Source organism: Dama dama, chromosome 17 (assembly GCF_033118175.1).
Source record: "Dama dama isolate Ldn47 chromosome 17, ASM3311817v1, whole genome shotgun sequence".
Lineage (NCBI taxonomy): Eukaryota > Metazoa > Chordata > Mammalia > Artiodactyla > Cervidae > Dama > Dama dama.
In genome coordinates, this window is record NC_083697.1 from 41,686,650 (window position 1) to 41,705,649 (window position 19,000).

Genomic DNA, 19,000 nt, shown 5'->3' on the forward strand with positions numbered 1-19,000 from the left:
ATTGCGACTCCTGCTTTCTTTTGGTCTCCGTTTGCATGAAATATTTTTTTCCAGCCCTTCACTTTTAGTCTGTATGTGTCTCTTGTTTTGAGGTGGGTCTCTTGTAGACAGCATATATAGGGGACTTGTTTTTGTATCCATTCAGCCAATCTTTGTCTTTTGGTTGGAGTATTCAACCCATTTACATTTAGGGTAATTATTGATAGGTGTGGTCCCGTTGCCATTTACTTTGTTGTTTTGGGTTCATGTTTATACAGCCTTTCTGCATTTCCTGTCTAGAGAAGATCCTTTTAGAATTTGTTGAAGAGCTGGTTTGGTGGTGCTGAATTCTCTCAGCTTTTGCTTATCTGTAAAGCTTTTGAATTCTCCTTCATATCTGAATGAGATCCTTGCTGGAAACAGCAATCTAGGTTGTAGGGTATTCTCTTTCATTACTTTCAGTACGTCCTGCCATTCCCTTCTGGCCTGGAGGGTTTCTATTGATGGATCAGCTGTTATCCTTATGGGAATCCCTTTGTGTGTTATTTGTTGTTTCTCCCTTGCTGCTTTTAATATTTATTCTTTGTGTTTGATCTTTGTTAATTTGATTAATATGTGTCTTGGGGTGTTTCGCCTTGGGTTTATCCTGTTTGGGACTCTCTGGGCTTTTTGGACTTGGGTGGCTATTTCCTTCCCCATTTTAGGGAAGTTTTCAGCTATTATCTCCTCGAGTATTTTCTCATTCTTTTTGTCTTCTTCTTCTGGAACTCCTATGATTCGAATGTTGGGGCGTTTCACATTGTTCCAGAGGTCCCTGAGGTTGTCCTCATTTCTTTTGATCCTTTTTTCTTTTTTCCTCTCTCCTTCATTTATTTCCACCATTTTATCTTCTACCTCACTTATCCTATCTTCTGCCTCCGTTATTCTACTCTTGGTTCCCTCCAAAGTGTTTTTGATCTCATTCATTGCATTATTCATTTTTAATTGACTCTTTTTTATTTCTTCTAGGTCTTTATTAAACATTTCTTGTATCTTTTCAATCTTTGTTTCCAGGCTATTTATCTGTAACTCCATTTTGTTTTCAAGATTTTGGATCATTTTTATTATCATTATTCTAAATTCTTTTTCAGGTAGATTCCCTATCTCCTCCTCTTTTGTTTGACTTGGTGGGCATTTTTCATGTTCCTTTACCTGTTGGGTATTTCTTTGCCTTTTCATCTTGTTTAGATTGCTGTGTCTGGAGTGGGCTTTCTGTATTCTGGAGGTCTGTGGTTCCTTTTTATTGTGGAGGATTTACCCAGTGGGTGGGGTTAGACGATTGGCTTGTCAAGGTTTCCTGGTTAGGGAAGCTTGCATCAGTGTTCTGGCACGTGGAACTTGATTTCTTCTCTTTGGAGAGCAATGGAGTGCCCAGTAATGAGTTTTGAGATGGGTCTATGTGTTAGGTGTGACCTTGGGCAGCCTGTATGTTGATGTTCAGGGCTATGTTCCTGCGTTGCTGGAGACTTTGCGTGGTATGTCTTGCTCTAAAACTTATTGCCTCTTGGGTGGTGGTTGGTTTCAGTGTAGGTATGGAGGCTTTTGGACGGTCACTTATTACTCAAAGTTCCATGTAGTCAGGAGTTTTCTGGTGTTCTCAGGTTTTGGGCTTAAGTCTCCTGCCTCTGGATTTCAGTTTTATTCTTCCTGTAGTCTCAGGACTTCTCCAACTATACAGCACTGATAAGAAAACTTCTAGGTTAATGGCTAAAAGATTCTCCCCCGTTAGGGACACCCAGAGAGGTTCACAGAGTTACATGAAGAAGAGGAGAGGGAGGAGGGAGATAGAGATGAGCAGGAGGAGAAAAAGGGGGACTCAAGAGGAGAGAGACAGATCTACGCAGCTGTCTGTTCCCAGAGTATTCTCCGTAGCCCAGTCACCTACAAAGATTCACAGAATTGGATTGGGAAGAGAAGGGGAAAGGAGGAAATAGAGGTGTTCTGAGGTAGAAAACAGAGAGTCAAGATTGGGAGAGAATAATCTTCGGTTTAAAAATAGGGCTTCTCTTCTTTTTTTTTTTTTTTTGTAAGGTTATAGTGTATTGAAAATGAAAATTAAGGAGTAGTAGAGGAGTACTAGAGGACTTTAAAGGAAATAAGAGAAAAAGAAAAATAGAAAATAGAAGAGAAAAAGGAACAAAAAAAAGAAGAAAAAAGAAAAAAGGAAAAAAAATTTTTTTTTTCCCTAATTAAAAAAATCGTAAAAATCTATGGAAATCAATGTTAAGGAGTAATGGGGGAGTAATAGGGGATTTTAAAGGAAAATAAAAGAGAAAAAAGAAAAAATAATAAAAAAGAAAAAAAAAGAGAAAAAAGTAAAATTATATCTAGGAGTTTCTCTGGAGCTGTTGCGGTCAGTGTGGGTTCGGCTCAGTTTCAGATAGCTCCTCGATCCAGCTTACACTTCTCGATATCTACAGGCCCCTTCCGGTGTAGTCGGTGATTTCTAGAGGGATTTTAATCTGTTGCACCAGTCCCTTCTGAAGCGGTTCCCTTTGTTTATTTGGCTTCTGTTTGCCGGTCTCTTCAGAGCCTCATTTCCGCCCTGACACAGGCGGGCGGAGGTGGACTCTTACTCAGGTAGCTAGTTCCGTCGCTCCGCGGGGAGGGGCTGGCGCTGCGGGGAGGGGCTGGCGCTGCCGGGAGGGGCTGACGCTGCCCTCTCCGTCTGCGCCGCTCAGGCTCCCGGCTGTTCTATATGGAGCGCGCTCCGCGCTGCGCGAGGCTCCAGCCCTCAGGTGTTCCACAAAAGCGTGGAACGAAAAGCTGCGCCTGCTCTCTGTGCCTTCCCCGTCAGAGCGGTCCAGGCAGCCAGGGGCTCGGTGGGCGCACTCTCCCCAGGTGTGGCGCGTCCCCTCCCCTCCGCGGACCCAGTCTCAGTTTCCGCCGGCGCCAGTCGGGTGCGCGCGCCTTCTGCCCTCCGCGTCCCCAGCCCCAGTCCCCGCCCGCGCCGGTCGGGTGCCTGCGCCCTGTGTCTCGCCGCGACCTTCCCCTCCCACCTGCCTCCTGCCTCCGGCGGGGCTGGGCCGGTCCGCAGCCTGCGAGCTCTTCTCTGGATTTTCTCGGTCTCTTTGTTCTGCGAACGGCCGGCAGTGTGTTCGGGCGGTTAATTTACTCTCTCTCTCTTGGTCTCCCACAGTTCAAGTTGGCAACTCACAGAAGCTCCCTCGGATTGTCCTCAGGGCACTCAGGCCCGGACCCTACCCCAAGCAGTGCCGCCTAAGACTCCCTTCCCGGGACGGATCTCCGTCCCTAGCTCTTTTGTCTCACTTTTTATCTTTTATATTTTGTCCTACCTCCTTTCGAAGACAATGGGCTGCTTTTCTGGGCGCCTGATGACCTCAGCTAGCGATCAGAAGTTGTTTTGCGAAGTTTGCTCTGCGTTCAGTTATTCTTTTGATGAATTTGTAGGAGAGAAAGTGGTCTCCCCGTCCTACTCCTCCGCCATCTTGGCTCCTCCCCCAGCATGATATTCTTGAGTCTGTTAATTTCATTATAAAAGGCAAATTACATTGAAAAAGACAATAAAGGAAAAGAGCAAAAATCTAGCTCCTGCCTTTCTACTTCTATTAATATAATCACTATTAGAATTTTAGTAAATAATTTTTGCCTCTTTTCCTACATAGATGTGAATGGATTTGAAAAATATGTAAGCAATTTTATTTTCTACTGTTTTCCCTTAGTATATTTTATAAGCATTTTCTTTGTTAGCACAGATTTCATAATAACAGTGGTAATCATTCTCACATTATTGTATTTCAGGTTTTCGGTGATTATAAATACAGTGTGGTTAAACACTGTTCAGCATAAAGTTTATTTCTTAGCAAGAATTATGTCCTCAGGATAGATTGCTAAAAGTGGATTTACCAGTTCAAAAGATAAAAATATTTTTATGGCCCTTAAAACCTATTGCTAAGTTAAATTTTTACTAAAGAGTTATAAAAATTTACACAGTCACTGGAAAATATGAGAGTGCCAATTGCATACATCCTCATCAGCATTAGGTATTATGATTTAGTTTTTGTCTATGAGCCAAAAGGACTAAACCTAAGACTTCGTTCTAAATTGCTTACTTCATATATTGCTAACAAAATTCCATGTATTTCTGCATGTGTGCATGCAAAGTGCAGAGCATACATGCTTCAGTCATGTATGACTGTTTGAGACCCTGTGGACTGTAGCCTGACAGGTTCCTCTGTCCATGGGATTCTTCAGGCAGGGATACTGGAGTGGATTGCCATGGCCTCCTCCAGTGGATCTTCTTGACCCAGGGATCGACCCTGTGTCTCTTATGTCTCCTGCATTGGCAGATGGGTTCTTTACCACTAGTGCCACCTGGGAATCCCATATTTCTCTATACAGGCTTACTGTTGTTTACATTTCCTCTTTTGGTATCTTTCATTTCAGTGTACTTATCCATTTAGCTCTCAGTTGCAATCTTAGTGTCTTTCTTAAGAAGTATGAGAATTAATTGTATATTAAAAATACTAGCAGTGAACATTTGTGATAAAAGAAGTGAGGTGATCAGACATAAGTGTATATTAAGGTTAATCTGCTTATGGTCTACTGAATAGATTTTAGAACAGAATCACCATGAGAAAAATTCTGTATTACATTATTTTTTAAAATGATGCTGGTCTGACACTAGGCAGAGTTGTTTTTTATTCTCCCATTTCATTCATATTACAGTATGATAATGCTATACTTTTCAAACTATTTTCCCCTTTAAATTTTCATCATTACAGTAAATTTTCATGACATGAATGTTACCTCTTCTTAGGGAAGAAAGAAGCATACAGAAATAGTTTTCTTTAGATCACAAGCCCAGGATGGAAACATAAATTTATACTGCCAGAGTTTCAGTTTAATCTTGAGTTCTGAAAATTGGCATAATCAGAGAGAATGTAAATACATGAATTATGCATATTATTGCAAGTAGTTCTATTTTATCTTGGCCCACAGTGATTTTGCTTATGTATTCTGAATTTTGCTCACCTTCTGAGGTTAGTCCTTTTGATCATTTCACGCTGAGTCATGTCTATTTTGATTATTGCTTCTCTTTGTCTTACCAGACATTTAGCCTCTATTGTTTTGGCTTGCATCATTTACTCATTTCTTCAAAATAATAATTGTCTACATTATGACAGGCACTGAACTAGAAGATAAACACATAGATTTTAAACTTGGTAGTGGAGTTTTCAATCCAGTGAGGAACAGAGACTAACTCTCAAATATTTAGTTGCAAATTAAATGAGTTGCTAGGAAGGAAAATAGCATACACTGCCAGCCTGTAACAGTGGTACCTGATTTAAAGGTATGATGCATCCAGGGAAGAACTCTTAAAGGAGGTTACATTTCTTCTGAGACCAAATAGGAGTGAAAGAGGTGAGGAAGGAGTGGAGGTTGGGGGTAAGGAATTTTTAAACTTTGTGACAACATGTGGCAAGGACCTAGGGAGAGAGGATGAGTAGAGGCTACTTGGGAGGAGGCTGAAGTCCCCTGAGAGCAGCAGAGAGCACCTCACCTGTGGCTGAAGAAGGGTTTTGTAGGCTGTTGGGGCATTTTGCCAAGACAAAATGAGAAACCGTTGGAGAGTGACAGTCACTCAGTCGTGTCTGACCCCATGAACTGTAGCCTGCCAGGCTCCTCTGTCCACGGAGTTCTGCAAGCAAGAATGCTGGAGTGGGTTGCCGTTTCCTACTCCAGGGGATCATCCTGACCCAGGGATTGAACCTGGGCCTCCCACATTGCAGGCAGATTCTTTACTGTCTGAAGTCACAAGAGAAGCTTTAGATAAAGAAAACTGCAACAAAATTTATGTTTAGAAAATATAAATCTAGTTCCTATGTGATGAATAAAATCAGGAGAGAGCAAGAATGAAAGTAGGAAAACCAATCGGGCAGCAATTGCAGTTATTGGAGCAATAATGTATGGAAGCCTGGAATGGATAGAGATGAGGAAGGTGGACTTACCTGGGGTCTTTATTAACGACCTAACTAGAACTGGGTGATGGATTTGGTGTGAGAAGTGAAGGAAAGGCAGTTGGCAAAGATGGCTCTCAGGTCCCTGGTCTGGGGAGGCAGCTGGCTGGAGACCATCTACCTGACGGTTTGAACCCCACACCTGCTGCATGCTCTGTGAGCTTTCTGCTATAGCGTCACAAGCTTCCAAATAGATCGTGGCTGGATGTAGGTTTGGAGCTCAGGAGAGGTCTGAACAAAGGCACAAGATTAAGATTCATTAGCATATTTTTGGAATATGGTGCATACATGAGGTGTCAAAATCTTCCCTCTATAATAATATGAAAACTAAGGAAAGCCTAGTGTAATAAATTTAAAAATTTATTCTTTGCTTAAAATGTCAACACTGCTCTGCCTGTGTTGAAGTCATCGAGAAATTGTGTATGTACCGAGTAACCACGATAGAACTTGTATTGTAAAAGGGTGTGTTGCAGAGGGAACAGCACGTACAAAGGGAAGGAGAGAGCATGCATGTTTATAGCCTTGCAATTTAGAGGATATAGTGTGTCTAGGGAAGTAGCAGGAGATGGACATGCAGAAATAGTCTGCTGCAATTTATATGATGTCAAAGAGTTTGGATTATAGACTATAGGAAGCAGAAAGCCATAGAACAGTTTTTGTCAGGGAATAAGATCAGGTCAACAGAGAGAGTGAATTAAAAAGGAGGAGACTCATGAGGAAGTGACAGTCCAAATGAGAACTGGGAAGGGCCTGACTAATAGGTAGGGGAGGAAAGTAAATAGATAAAAGCCTCAGGACTTGGTACAAGGCAAGGAAACAGGAATGCCTTCCAGATGGACATTTTCTTCCAGATGGATACTTCAAATGGACATTTTCTGTCTTCATCAAGGTGAGAACTAAAAGAAAAGGATCTTACTTGAGGGCTGGGATCATGATGAGTTTAGCCTGGGTCTTGTAGAGTTGTGGCTATTTGGAGAAAATGTAGAGGGCTTCTCTCATAAAATGCTAAGACTAACAAAAACATATTTTGACTCAACATTCATACAGGCTTTGACAGGGCAGATACAAGCATAACATGTTTATTGATTAGGCCTTAGCAAAAAATTAAAAGACTGCCTGTGAATCATTTTTTCAAGATCAGGAAATGGAGACAAGACAATCAGTTTGGTGTTGGCATCTTAACTTACCTGGCAAAATCTATCTTAGCTTCTACATTTGGAAATTTTGAAGTGATTCTTGGTATAATAAAATGGAATTATATTCCTTAAAGTTTCAAAAAGTTGGTTTTCAAGAAAATCCCCATAATGTGTTGTCCATTGAGACATCAGTTTTCTTTTAGGTTAACAGTTGTGGTTTGTTTTTCACCTGTAGACCCATAATGTTGATGGGTACAGATTAGTAGATAGCTTATTTTGTTTTTAACATTTTGTCACATCTACTTTCTCTCTCCTTTTTGAAAATAATTTTCAGACATCATGTTTTCAACATATATCTCATAAAAACCAAGGACATCTTAATTCCATTATTGCATGGAAGAAACATAACATTGATAAAATAAATATAGGATAATTCTAAAAATTATTCAAATTTCTTCAGTGGTACCCCAAATGACTTTAAAGTCCACCACCTGATCAGGGATCAAGCATTGAGTTTGTTGTCATAGGTAGCATTAGATCCCTTTAATCTAGGACAGTCATCCTGCCTTTTTTTTTTTCTTTCTTTCATGATATTGGCATTTTTGAAATTTTTGAAAGACTCTTGAACAGTTGTCATGGGACAGAACAAAGGTGGGCAAACCAGTTCTTTGGTCAAGACCCACCACTTGTTCTTGTAAATAAAGTTGAGTTGAACACAGCCACACCAGTTCACACAACAGAAAGTTGCATAGCTGCAACAGAGACTTTATAGCCTGCAAAGCCTCACATGTTTACTATCTGGGCCTGTACAGAAAAGGTTTGCCAACAGTTATTGCGGAGTGTCCCATAGTTTAGTTTTATCTCACTGTTTCTTCTTACAGATCGAGGGTAACCTTTTTATTGTGTGCTCTCCATTGTGTACCAGAAACATATAATGCCTGTTTCGTTATTCGGTGCTGAATTTGATCACTTGGTTTAGGTGGTGTCTTGCCAGATCTCAAGTTAATCTGCCAATTTCATGGTTGTTACTAGGAAACATGAGACTCCTAAGTTTGAGATGAAGGACACCTTCTTATTCCCTGCAGTAGCAATGTTGTTATTGTTCAGTCACTAAGTCTTGTCCAACTCTTTGTGACCCCATATACTGCAGCATGCTAGGCTCCCTTGTTTTTCACTCTCTGCCAGAGTTTGCTCAAACTCATGTCCATTGAGTCCAATGATGCCATCCAACCATCTCATCCTCTGTCACCCACTTCCCCTCCTACCCTTAATCTTTCCCAGCATCAGGGTCTTTTCCAATGAGAATAGCCAGCATTTTTTTATGCTGGTTACCCAAACTCCAATTCCCACACAGTGATGTGAAGAAGTTCAGAGGGATGATACCTTAGCAGTCAACTGTGTTACCAGAGAGATGTTCTGAATTTAAGGAACCTAACTCTTTTATAACAGGCAGTAAGCATGACTGCCCTTTACTCCAGAGGAAGAAGCTATCTCTGACTTCAAAGGCTTTAAGGAAACCAGCTTTTGCTCCAGATGCAAAATCTATCTAATCTCCCAAGACTGTTCATTATACAGACACCTTGAAAAGACCATTTAGAACAAAGGCAGTCAGTGCTTTTGTTTAAGACATGCAGGAACATGAGAGACCTATAGATAATTCTCTCCTTGCATTACTGTGTTCACTGAAATGAGAGAGAACCTTTTGTCGTAGCATTCCCAGGAAAATTCCTGAGGTTCACCTTCACAAATTACTGTGGCTGGAAAATAGGAATATACTAATTGACTCAGTCTAGGTCACATGATTCACGCCAAGCCAGGAGAGGAGTCACCTTCTTGGGAACCCCATGGCACACCAATAGAAACTGGGGACATTGGCAGAGGAGAAGCGGGGATATGAGCATTGTGGAAGCAACCCAAAATTACTCATTCCACATACTCTACTGAATATCACAGTTAAAATGTGAAAAAGATATGAATGTAATCTGGGGCATTTTATTATCAGCAAAGGTTAGTATCTGAAGGAGTTTCGGCCCAAAACTGTTTATCACCCAAGTCTTTCTTCCACCACTGTAGCTGGAATAAGTATTATAAAATGCTTTGTTCAACACTGTGTACCGACTAATAAGTCAGAACCTTTAGCACAGTACACATGCCTTTAGCAGTGTGGCTTCAACACAGTCCTTCAGCCTCAGCTCTGGCCCCCACTTTGCATGTGCTCCATGCCCGGGCATTTCAGGTTCCTTATTTTGTACCTTTGTTCCTGTTCCTATTACTCTGTGAAAGGCCTTCTCTCCTCACCACTATCTGCCTCAGGCAGAGCTGATTGTGTGCCCTGTATGTATTCTCAAATAATATTGCATATAATATACATCCTTTATAGTTCAGTTGGTAAAAAATCCACCTGCAATGCAGGAGAGCCTGATTTGATCCATGGGTCGGAAAGATCCACTGGAGAAGGGATAGGCTACCCACTCCAGTATTCTTGGGCTTCCCTTGTGGCTCAGCTGGTAAAGAATCTGCCTGCAATGTGGGAGACCTGGATTCGATCCCTGGGTTGGGAAGATCCCCTGGAGAAGGGAAAGACTACCCACTCCAGTATTCTGGCCTGGAGAATTCCATGGACTGTATAGTCCATGGGGTTACAAAGAGTCGGACACAACTGAGCAACCTTCACTTCACTTCACTTCACTTTACTTAACACAATTTTTTCTAACATTTATCATAGTTCATATGTATATATTCATGCTGTTATGTGATTAGCATTGTCCTTCCTACTATACCACAAGCTCCAGGGTGCAGAAATAGGTCTGATTTATTCCATCTCAACTTACAGGTGGTAAGTTGCTCAGTAAATATGTTACTATTGTATGTATTTAAAAATATAAGAGGCAGAGTGGCATAATAGTTAAGATTGCTGGCTCCTTCGTGAGATTGCCAGAAATTCAAATCCTAGATCTGTCGCTTTATTAGCAAGGTGACCTTGCTAATAAACCTTAGCAAGTTTAAGTTCTCTGTATCTCAGTTCTCACCTTGATAACATGAGAACAACAGTACCTAATTCATAGGGGTTTTTTTTTTTTTAATTTAAAAAGGGGAACTATACATGCAGTGCTTAAATATTATGCCTCTTATTCAGTAAACATAGCAGTTAGCTCTTACTGCAGTTATGCTCATTACTGGAGGTAGGAGCCTGTGTGTCTGTCTCCCTGCTAGATACTCCACTTCTTTAAGACAGCATCCAGCATCACTAATGATGCCAGGACTTAGCCTGAGGCCCAGCATGTTGTAATTGTTCAATAAATACTCATTGAATTGCATTGTTGTCAAATTTGAAGAATGCTGTCTGAGATTAAATCACTAGATTAATTTGGTAATAGTGACATATTGTCCCAAGTTCTGCAGTCCTTTATTATATCTGTTAATTGTTAAAATTAATAGCTCTCACTTCTCTCATTTATTATGTGCTTATTCTGTTCTCAGCGCTAATGGAATGTAAATTATCTCATTTAATTTCCATCACGTCTTTTGAGGTGTAGGTTTTCAATTATACAGATGAGGCAGAGCAGCTTTGGAAAGTAGACTTGCCCCAAATCATGCAGCCAGCAGCAGGAAGAAATATGTAGAATTCAAAGCCAGTTTCTTCCCAGAAATGAATATGATGTAAAATAAAATAATTATGACAGTGAAAATGTTTTATAATATATTGAGAATAGGTGTTTTACTAAAACCAAACAACCTAGTGACATCTTATAGTTTGTTGCATTGATCTGGGTCATAATGGAGACTTCTTCCAAAAGGAAAGAAACTCCACTGACTAGATCTTGTTATTCCCAGGTGGCTTTGCGGATTAGGGTTCATTAGTTTCAGAGTTTGGCAAAAGGAGTACAAAAAATTCCATCCGCTTTCCTTGTTTATAGTAAGAACTCTGTTTAAAAAAAGCTTGGACTACAAAGAGCATTTTTTTTTTATCCCTTTAATCATTTTTTGGCAGTCATGCTCACAACACACATTGACAAATACGTGCAGATAGAAGTTGCTGCCCTGCTCACCGAAACAGCACCTTCAGAAAGAGCCTTAAATGCAATATTCTATTCCTTCACTGTTTTTGATGTGGGAGGTGCTTTCCCTCCCCTGAAAAATATACCTTTAATCACGAATTTATCATAAAAACACGAACAGATTGCTCAGTAGTTACTGTTCACAGACATGGAAGAAAGAATTATACTAGAAGTTTCCAGAGGAGGAATCTCAACTGTTGCTGCACAGTATGAGAAGTCTTAAAACCAGGTATCCTGCAAATACATATCTTTCCCTGGGGAGTTAGCTCTCATTTTTTTGGAGACACCTAGGCTGGGTTGGGTTACGTGCCCCCAACTCACCCATGACATTATCAGAAGACATTTTATGTTTGATTAGTATTTTGGTGAACTCATTTGATCAGTTTTCAGAAAAGGGACTACTTTTAAAAAGTAACTGCTTTCTGAAAATATTTCTTTTTCCCATTTAAATATAAAGAACCTGTAGGGGGAAACTGTAGTCTTAAATAGTTTATAAGTAAATCTGTCTAGCTAATTCATTGGCTGTGTTTTAGGAAGGGAGAATAATCAACAAAATAGTTTATAAAATGTTTTCAGAAAGAAAATACTATATTTAACATTTATTATAATATATTAGTATATGCATATACAGTATAATATTATACACATTAATATTTTATTAAACATTTATTAATCACCTATTATATGTCAAAGTTACAGGCAGAGGAGGCAATAGTGTGAAAGACATATACTCAGGTGTTGCTAAAGTAATGAGACTGATAGCAGGTAAACAAGTAATTGCAACATGAGAATAAAGAAGCTAATATCTGCTTCCGTAAAATCTCAACCCTCTCTAAAATCAGCAGCTGAACAGAGCTAGAGAAACCCACAAAACTAAGCTGATACTTCACTTAATTTCTTGTTGAGATTTGATGACACCTAAGGCTGTACTAGTTTTAGGTGACAGCAGAATGATTTGAGATATATGCTCTGTGACCCTGATCAGCTCAGGGTTGAACTCCTCAGGTTCACTTGTCCATGGATTTTTTTTTTTCCAGTAAACACCAACAACAGTACTGCATGACCCATGCTATGTTGAATAACTCACGCAGTACTGCAGATATGGAGGGCATATGGTAAAGAAAAACTTGAATTTTCATCAGCACCTCTAATCCTCTGTGTTTGTTGTTCAAGAGTCAGCTGTCTGTGATATGAAATGATTACCACCATAAGTTTCATTAACATCCATCATCACAGATAGTCACACCTTTTTTTTTGTTGTGATAAAAACTTTAAAAATCTACGTTTTTAGCAACATTCAAACATACAGCACAGTATTATTAACTATTGTCAGCATGTTGTACATAAAATCCTCAGGGCTTATCGTATGCCTGAAAGTTTGTGTCTTTGACCACATTAAATAATTTTACCTATTTCACCCACCTGCTTCCCCATTTCTCTGGCAACCAACAGTCTATTCTCTGTTTCTTTGGGTTTCTTTTTTTTTTGGGGGGGGGGTTCTTTTTTTTGTGTTTAGATTCCATATGTAAATGAGATCGTGCAGTATTTGTCTTTCTCTGTCTAACTTATTTCACATAGCATAATGCTCTCAACGGTTCATCCAGTTTGGTGAAAATGGCCAGATTTCCCTTTTTTGGCTGAACAACATTTCATTGTATGTGTCTGTATCACATTTTATTTATGTGTTTATTTGTCAATGGACACTTGCATTGTTTCCATGTCTTAATTACTAATGTTATAAGTAATGTTACAATGAACATGGATTTGAAGGTATCTTTTTGAGATAGTGACTTCATTCTCTTTGGATACAGGCTCAGCAGTGGAATTGTTAGGTCATACTGTTCTCCATAGTGGCTGTACCAATTTACATTCCCACCAACAATACACAGGGTTCCCTTTTTTCCACATCTGTGAAACTTACTTCTTATTTTTTTTATAATAGTCATTCTAACAGATGTGAGATGATATGTTACTTTTGATTTTGATTTGTATTTCTCTGATGAAATGGCAACCCACTCCAGTGTTCTTGCCTGGAGAATCCCAGGGACAGAGGAGTCTGGTGGGCTGCTGTCTGTGGGGTCACACAGAGACGGACACGACTGAAGCGACTTAGCAGCAGCAGCAGATGATGATTGATGTTGAGCACCTTTTCATGTACTTGTTGTTGACCATCTGTCTTCTTTGGAAAAATGCAGATCCTCATTTTCTAATTGGATTTTTTTTTTCTATTGAGTTGAATGAGTTCTTTATATAATTTGGATATTAACCTCTTATCAGATACATGACCTGCAAATATTTTTCCTGTTCAGTAGGTTACTTTTTTATTTTGTTGGTATCCTGTGTTATGCAGAAGCTTTTTAGACTGATATACTCCTATTTGTCTATTTTTGCTTTTGTTGCCTTTGCTTTTGATATCAAATCCAAAAAACATTTTCAAGACTGATGTTAATGTGCTTACCCCCTATTTTCTTCTAGTTTTATGGTTTCAGATCTTACATTCAAGTCTTCTGATGTGTTTTGAATTTATTCTTGTGTATGGGGTAAGATAGTTTCTTTTCCATGTGGCTGCTCAGTTTTCCCAACACCACTTACTGAAGATACTGTTCTTTCCCCATTGTATATTCTTCTCTCTCCTTTGTCATAAGTTAATTTACCAGATATGCTTGAGTTTATTTCTGAGTTTTCTATTTTGTTCTATTCATCTGAGTCTGTTTTTTATGCCAATACCATATTCTTTTATTTACTGTAGCTTTGTAATGTAGTTTGAGATCAGGAAGTATGATGCCTCCAGCTTTGTTCTTCTTTCTCAAGATTGCTTTGGCTATTTTGGAATCTTGTGTGTTTTTGTACTTATTTGAGGACTATTTATTCTATTTCTGTGAAAAATGAAAGTGGAATTTTTATAAGAATTTCATTGAATCTGTTTATTGTTTTGAGTATTATATAGAACACTTTAACAATATTAATTCTTCCAACCCATGAGCATGGAGTATCTTTCTATTCATTTGTTTCTTCTTCAGTTTCTTTCATCACTGTCTTACAGTATTCACTGTACATGTCTTTCACTTCCTTGGTTAAATTTATACCTAGAAATTTTATTCTTTAGATGCAATTATACATGGAATTATTTTCTTAATTTCACTTTCTGATAGTTTATTATTAGTTACAGAAACACAACAGATTTTGAATACTGACTTTAACTGAATCCATTTGTTCTAATAGTTCTTTTTGGTGGCATCTTTAGGGTTTCCTATACACAAGACCATGTCATTTGCAAGCAGAAGTTCTTCCTTTTTGATTTGTTAACTTTTATTAACAGTATATTAACTTTTATTTTGCCTAATTGCTCTGGCTAGGACTTCCAACACTGTGTTGAATAAAAGTCACAGGAGTGGCCATCATTGTCTTTTTCCTGATCTCAGAGGAAAATCTTTAAGCTTTTCACTGTTGAGTATCATGTTAACTGTGGCCTGATCATATATGACTTTTATTATGTTGAATTGCATTCTCTCTATACCCATTTTGTTGAGAGGGTCTTTTTTTTTGTCTTGACTGTAGGTTGAATTTTTGACAGATGCTCTTTCTTTATTGAGAATATTATGATTTTTATCCTCCATTTTGTTAATACAGTGTTTCATATTTATTGATTTTCTGATATTGAACCATCACTGCATCCCTGGATTCAGTCCCATGTGATTATAGCATGTGATCCTTTTAATGTATTTTTTAATTTAATGTATCATTGCTAATATTTTGTTGAGAGTTTTTACATGTGTGTTCATTAAGCTTCCCAGGTGGCTCAGTGGTAAAGAACCTGCATGCAATGCAGGCGACTCTAGTTTGATCCCTGGGTCAAGAAGATGCCTCAGAGAAGGAAATGGCAAGCCTCTCCACTGTTCTTGCCTGGGAAATCCAATGGACAGAGGAGCCTGATGGGCTGCAGTCCATGGGATCACAAGAGTTAGACACAACTTAGCGACTAAACAACAGCAGCAATGTTCATTAAGGACTTGCTGTTGTTCAGTTGCTCAGTCATGTCCAACTCTTTGCAACCCCATGAACAGCACACCAGGCTTCCCTGTCCTTCACTATTTCCTGGAGTTTGCTCAAACTCATGTCCACTGAATCGGTGATGCCATCCAACCATCTCATGCTCTGTTTTCCCCTTCTCCTCCTGCCTTCAATCTTTCCTAGCATCAGGGTCTTTTCCAATGAATTGGCTCTTCACATTAGATAGCCAAATTATTGGAACTTCAGCTATAGCATCAGTCCTTCGAATGAATATTCAGGATGGATTTCCTTTAAGATAGACTGGTTGGATCTCCCTGAAGTTCAAGGGACTCAAGAATCTTCTCTAACACCACAGTTCAAAAGCATCAATTCTTCAGCACTCCGCCTTCTTTATGGTCCAGCTCTCACATCTGTACACGACTACTGGAAAAACCATAGCTTTGACTATACTGACCTTTGTTATTAAAGTGATGTATCTGTCTAGGTTTGTCACAGCTTTTCTTCCAAGGAGAAGGTGTCTTTTAATTTCATGGCTGCAGTCACCAGCCACAGTGATTTTGGAGCCCAAGAAAATAGTCTGTCACTGTTTCCATTGTTTCCCTATCTATTTGTCATGAAGTGATGGGGCCAGATGCCGTGAACTTCGTTTTTTGAATGTTGAGTTTTAAACCAACTTTTTCACTCTCCTCTTTCACCTTCAACAAGAGGCTCTTCAGTTCCTCTTTGTTTACTACCATTAGGGTTGTGTTTTCTGCATATCTGAGGTTATTGATATTTCTCCCAGCAACCTTGTCTCCAGCTTGAGCTTCATCCAGCCTGGCATTTTTCATGATGTACTCTGCATGTACATTAAATTATAATTTGTAATTATCATTAATAATATTGGCCTGTAATTTTCTTTTCTTCTAGTGTCCTTATCTGGTTCTTATCAGGGTTTACTGACCTATAAAATGAATCTGGATGTATTGGCTCCTCTTTTATTTTTTGTAAGAGTTTGAGATTTAGTATTAATTCTTTTAATGTTTAGTAGACTCCATCAGTGAACCCATCTGGTTCTGGAGTTGTGTTTGTTCAGAAGATTTTGATTACTGATTCAATCCCTTTACTGGTAACTGGTCTGTTCAGAATTTGTTTCTTCATGATTCAGTCTTGGTAGATTATATGTTTCTAGGAATTTATCTGTTTCTTCTAGGTTATCCAATTTGTTGGCATATAATTGGCATATAATGTTTTTATGATCATTTGTATTTCTGTAGTATCATTTGTAACACTTCCTTCTTCACTTCTGTTTATTTGAATCCTCTCTCTTTTTTTTCCATTGTGAATCTAGGTAAAAGTTTATCTGTTTTGCTTATCTTTTCTAAAATCTAGTTCTTAGTTTCATTTTTAGTTGTCTTTTTAGCCTCTAGTTTATTTAATTCTACCCTGATCTTTGTTCTTTCCTTTTGTCTACTAATTCTGGGCCTGGTGTCTCACTTTAAATGTGTGACTACCATCCTCAAATGGGCCTTCATTCTGCTGGCAGTCCAACAGCTTTCTGCAGTCCTTTCGCTCTACTCTCTTTTAAACACTGTTGTATACCTTCTCCTTTGTCCTTAGCCTACAACATCCCCCTTCTCATTGCTCACTCTCGGATGATGACCTTACTTCCAACTGAGAACATCAGAAGAGAATGTCCACCTTCTCTCACCTCCATCCACTCTCTGCACCTGTGCTGTGTTCTCCCCTTCCTTCCACTCACAGGAGATGTGCCATATTTGCTGCTCTCCTAGAGCAGCCCTCCCCTGTGGATAAGATCCCACACCCTCTACCCCCTCCTCCTTTCTGGGATCATCAGTTTTTTTGTCTCTCTACCAAATCAATCCCATGAGTGCAGAAATATGCTGTATTTCCAAACTTAATGGTGGGGGTGGGGGGAGGGAGGGAACCTTCTCTGGTGGCTCAGGTGGTAAAGAATCTGCCTGCAGTGCGGGAGGCTGAGGTTCAGTCCCTGGGTCAGGGCGATGCCCTGGAGAAGGGAATGGCTGGCTATGCACTGCAGTATTCTTGCTTGGAGGATCCCACGGACAGAGGAGCCCAGTGGGCTACAGTCCATGGAGTTGCAAAGAGTCGGACATGACTGAGCGACTAACACTTTCAACCTCTTCCTTGACTCCAACATGCCCCTCATCATTTAACCTTCACCCATTTGCTCTGCTATTTCTTACAACAGAAGTCCTCAATGAATCGTATAAGCTTGCTGTTTCACTTCTTCTCTGTTGTCTTTGTAACCAACACTCATCAGTCCTGCTACAGAATGGAATGGTTTTGTCAGATGATGCCACTTTGCCAAAATCAGTGGCCAGTTCTTAGTTTTCATCTTATTCACCCTGTCAGCAGCATTTGATACACTTGGTCATGCATTCCTTTTTAAAGATGTAATTTTTTGTATAATACAACTTTTTGAGAGATAATTTGTGTACCATAATACATGAAAGTGATAGTCACTCAGTCGTGTCTGACTCTTTGCAACCCCATGGACTAACAATCCATGGAATTCTCCAGACCAGAATCCTGGAGTGGGTAACCTTTCCCTTCTCTAGGGGATCTTCCCAACCCAGGGATCAAATCCAGGTCTTCTGTATGGCAGGCGGATTCTTTACCAGCTGAGCCACAAGGGAAGCCCAAGAATACTGGAGTGAGTAGCCTATCCCTTCTCCAGGGTATCTTCCTGACCTAGGAATCAAACCGGGATCTCCTGCATTGCAGCAGATGCTTTACCAACTGAGCTAATTATAAATTTGCAATTCAATGATTTTTAATATATTCACATACTTATGCACTTTGTAGACATTTCATCACTTTAGAAAGTAACCCCATAGTCATTTGCAGTCACTTCCTATCACTCAGTCCCTCATAGTCAGTGATTTACTTTTTGTCTCTCTAGATGTGTGTGTTCTGGAAATTTTATATAAATGGAATAATCCAGTATATTTCCTTTGCATCTGCCTTCTTTCACTGAATGTGATGTTTTCAAGATTCATCTCTGTTATAGCATATATCATTGCTTCATCCCTTTTTACTAGTGAATAATATACCATTATATGGATATACACATTTAGTTGTCCATTCATCTGGTGATGGACATTTGAGTTGTTTCCATTCTTTGACTAGAGTAGTGGTGCTATGAGCATTCACATACAAGTCTTTAAGTGGACCATTGTTTTCAAATTGCTGGGTTATATGGTAGCTGAATTTATTCCATCCTTGTTGAGACCCCTTTCCCTTGTCTTTCAGGACACTGTTGGTTTTCCCTTTACCTTGCTGTCCACTCCTTAGTCTGTCTAACCTTGGAGTGCCCTGGAGGTCAGTTCTTAGTCTTCCCTTCTCTAGATTCACTCTCTAGGTGATCTCTTCCAGTTACTTGGTTTTTAAATACCATCTAAATATAGATAATTTCCAAGCTTGTATTTGCAGTTCAAGCTTCTCAGCTCTTAACTCCTGTATCTAACTGCCTCCATGACATCTCCACTTGTCTATCTTATGTGCATCTCAATTTTAACATGTCTAGAGCTATAAACTCCTGCTTTTCCCACCAGAATCTGTATCTCCTGCTATCTTTTCCAACTCCATGCTGGTGGTTCCTTTTTTTCAATGCTGAGGCCAAAACCCTTGGAGTCATCCTTGAATCCTTCCTCCTGTCCATGGCATCAGCAAATCCTGTTGACTGCACATTCAAAACATGTCCAGAATCTGATCTTTTCTCAGTGTCTCCCTGATCCAATCCACAAACTTCTCAGTTACTTCCTAGCTGGTC

At 39.5% G+C, this 19,000-nt stretch overlaps 1 protein-coding gene across 9 annotated transcripts in view; it reads left to right on the plus strand.

Moving 5' to 3' along the window:
- Positions 1-19,000, plus strand: part of FAM13A (family with sequence similarity 13 member A) — a 326,145-nt gene that overhangs the window by 171,224 nt on the left and 135,921 nt on the right. Inside the window, exon 1 of one of the 9 annotated variants that reach the window (XM_061164409.1) lies at positions 6,762-6,888. The exons of the other annotated variants lie outside the window; for them this stretch is intronic. The gene's annotated coding sequence lies outside the window, so the exon portion shown is untranslated. Of the gene's footprint in view, positions 1-6,761; positions 6,889-19,000 lie in introns of those variants that run through there. 9 annotated transcript variants of the gene reach the window in all.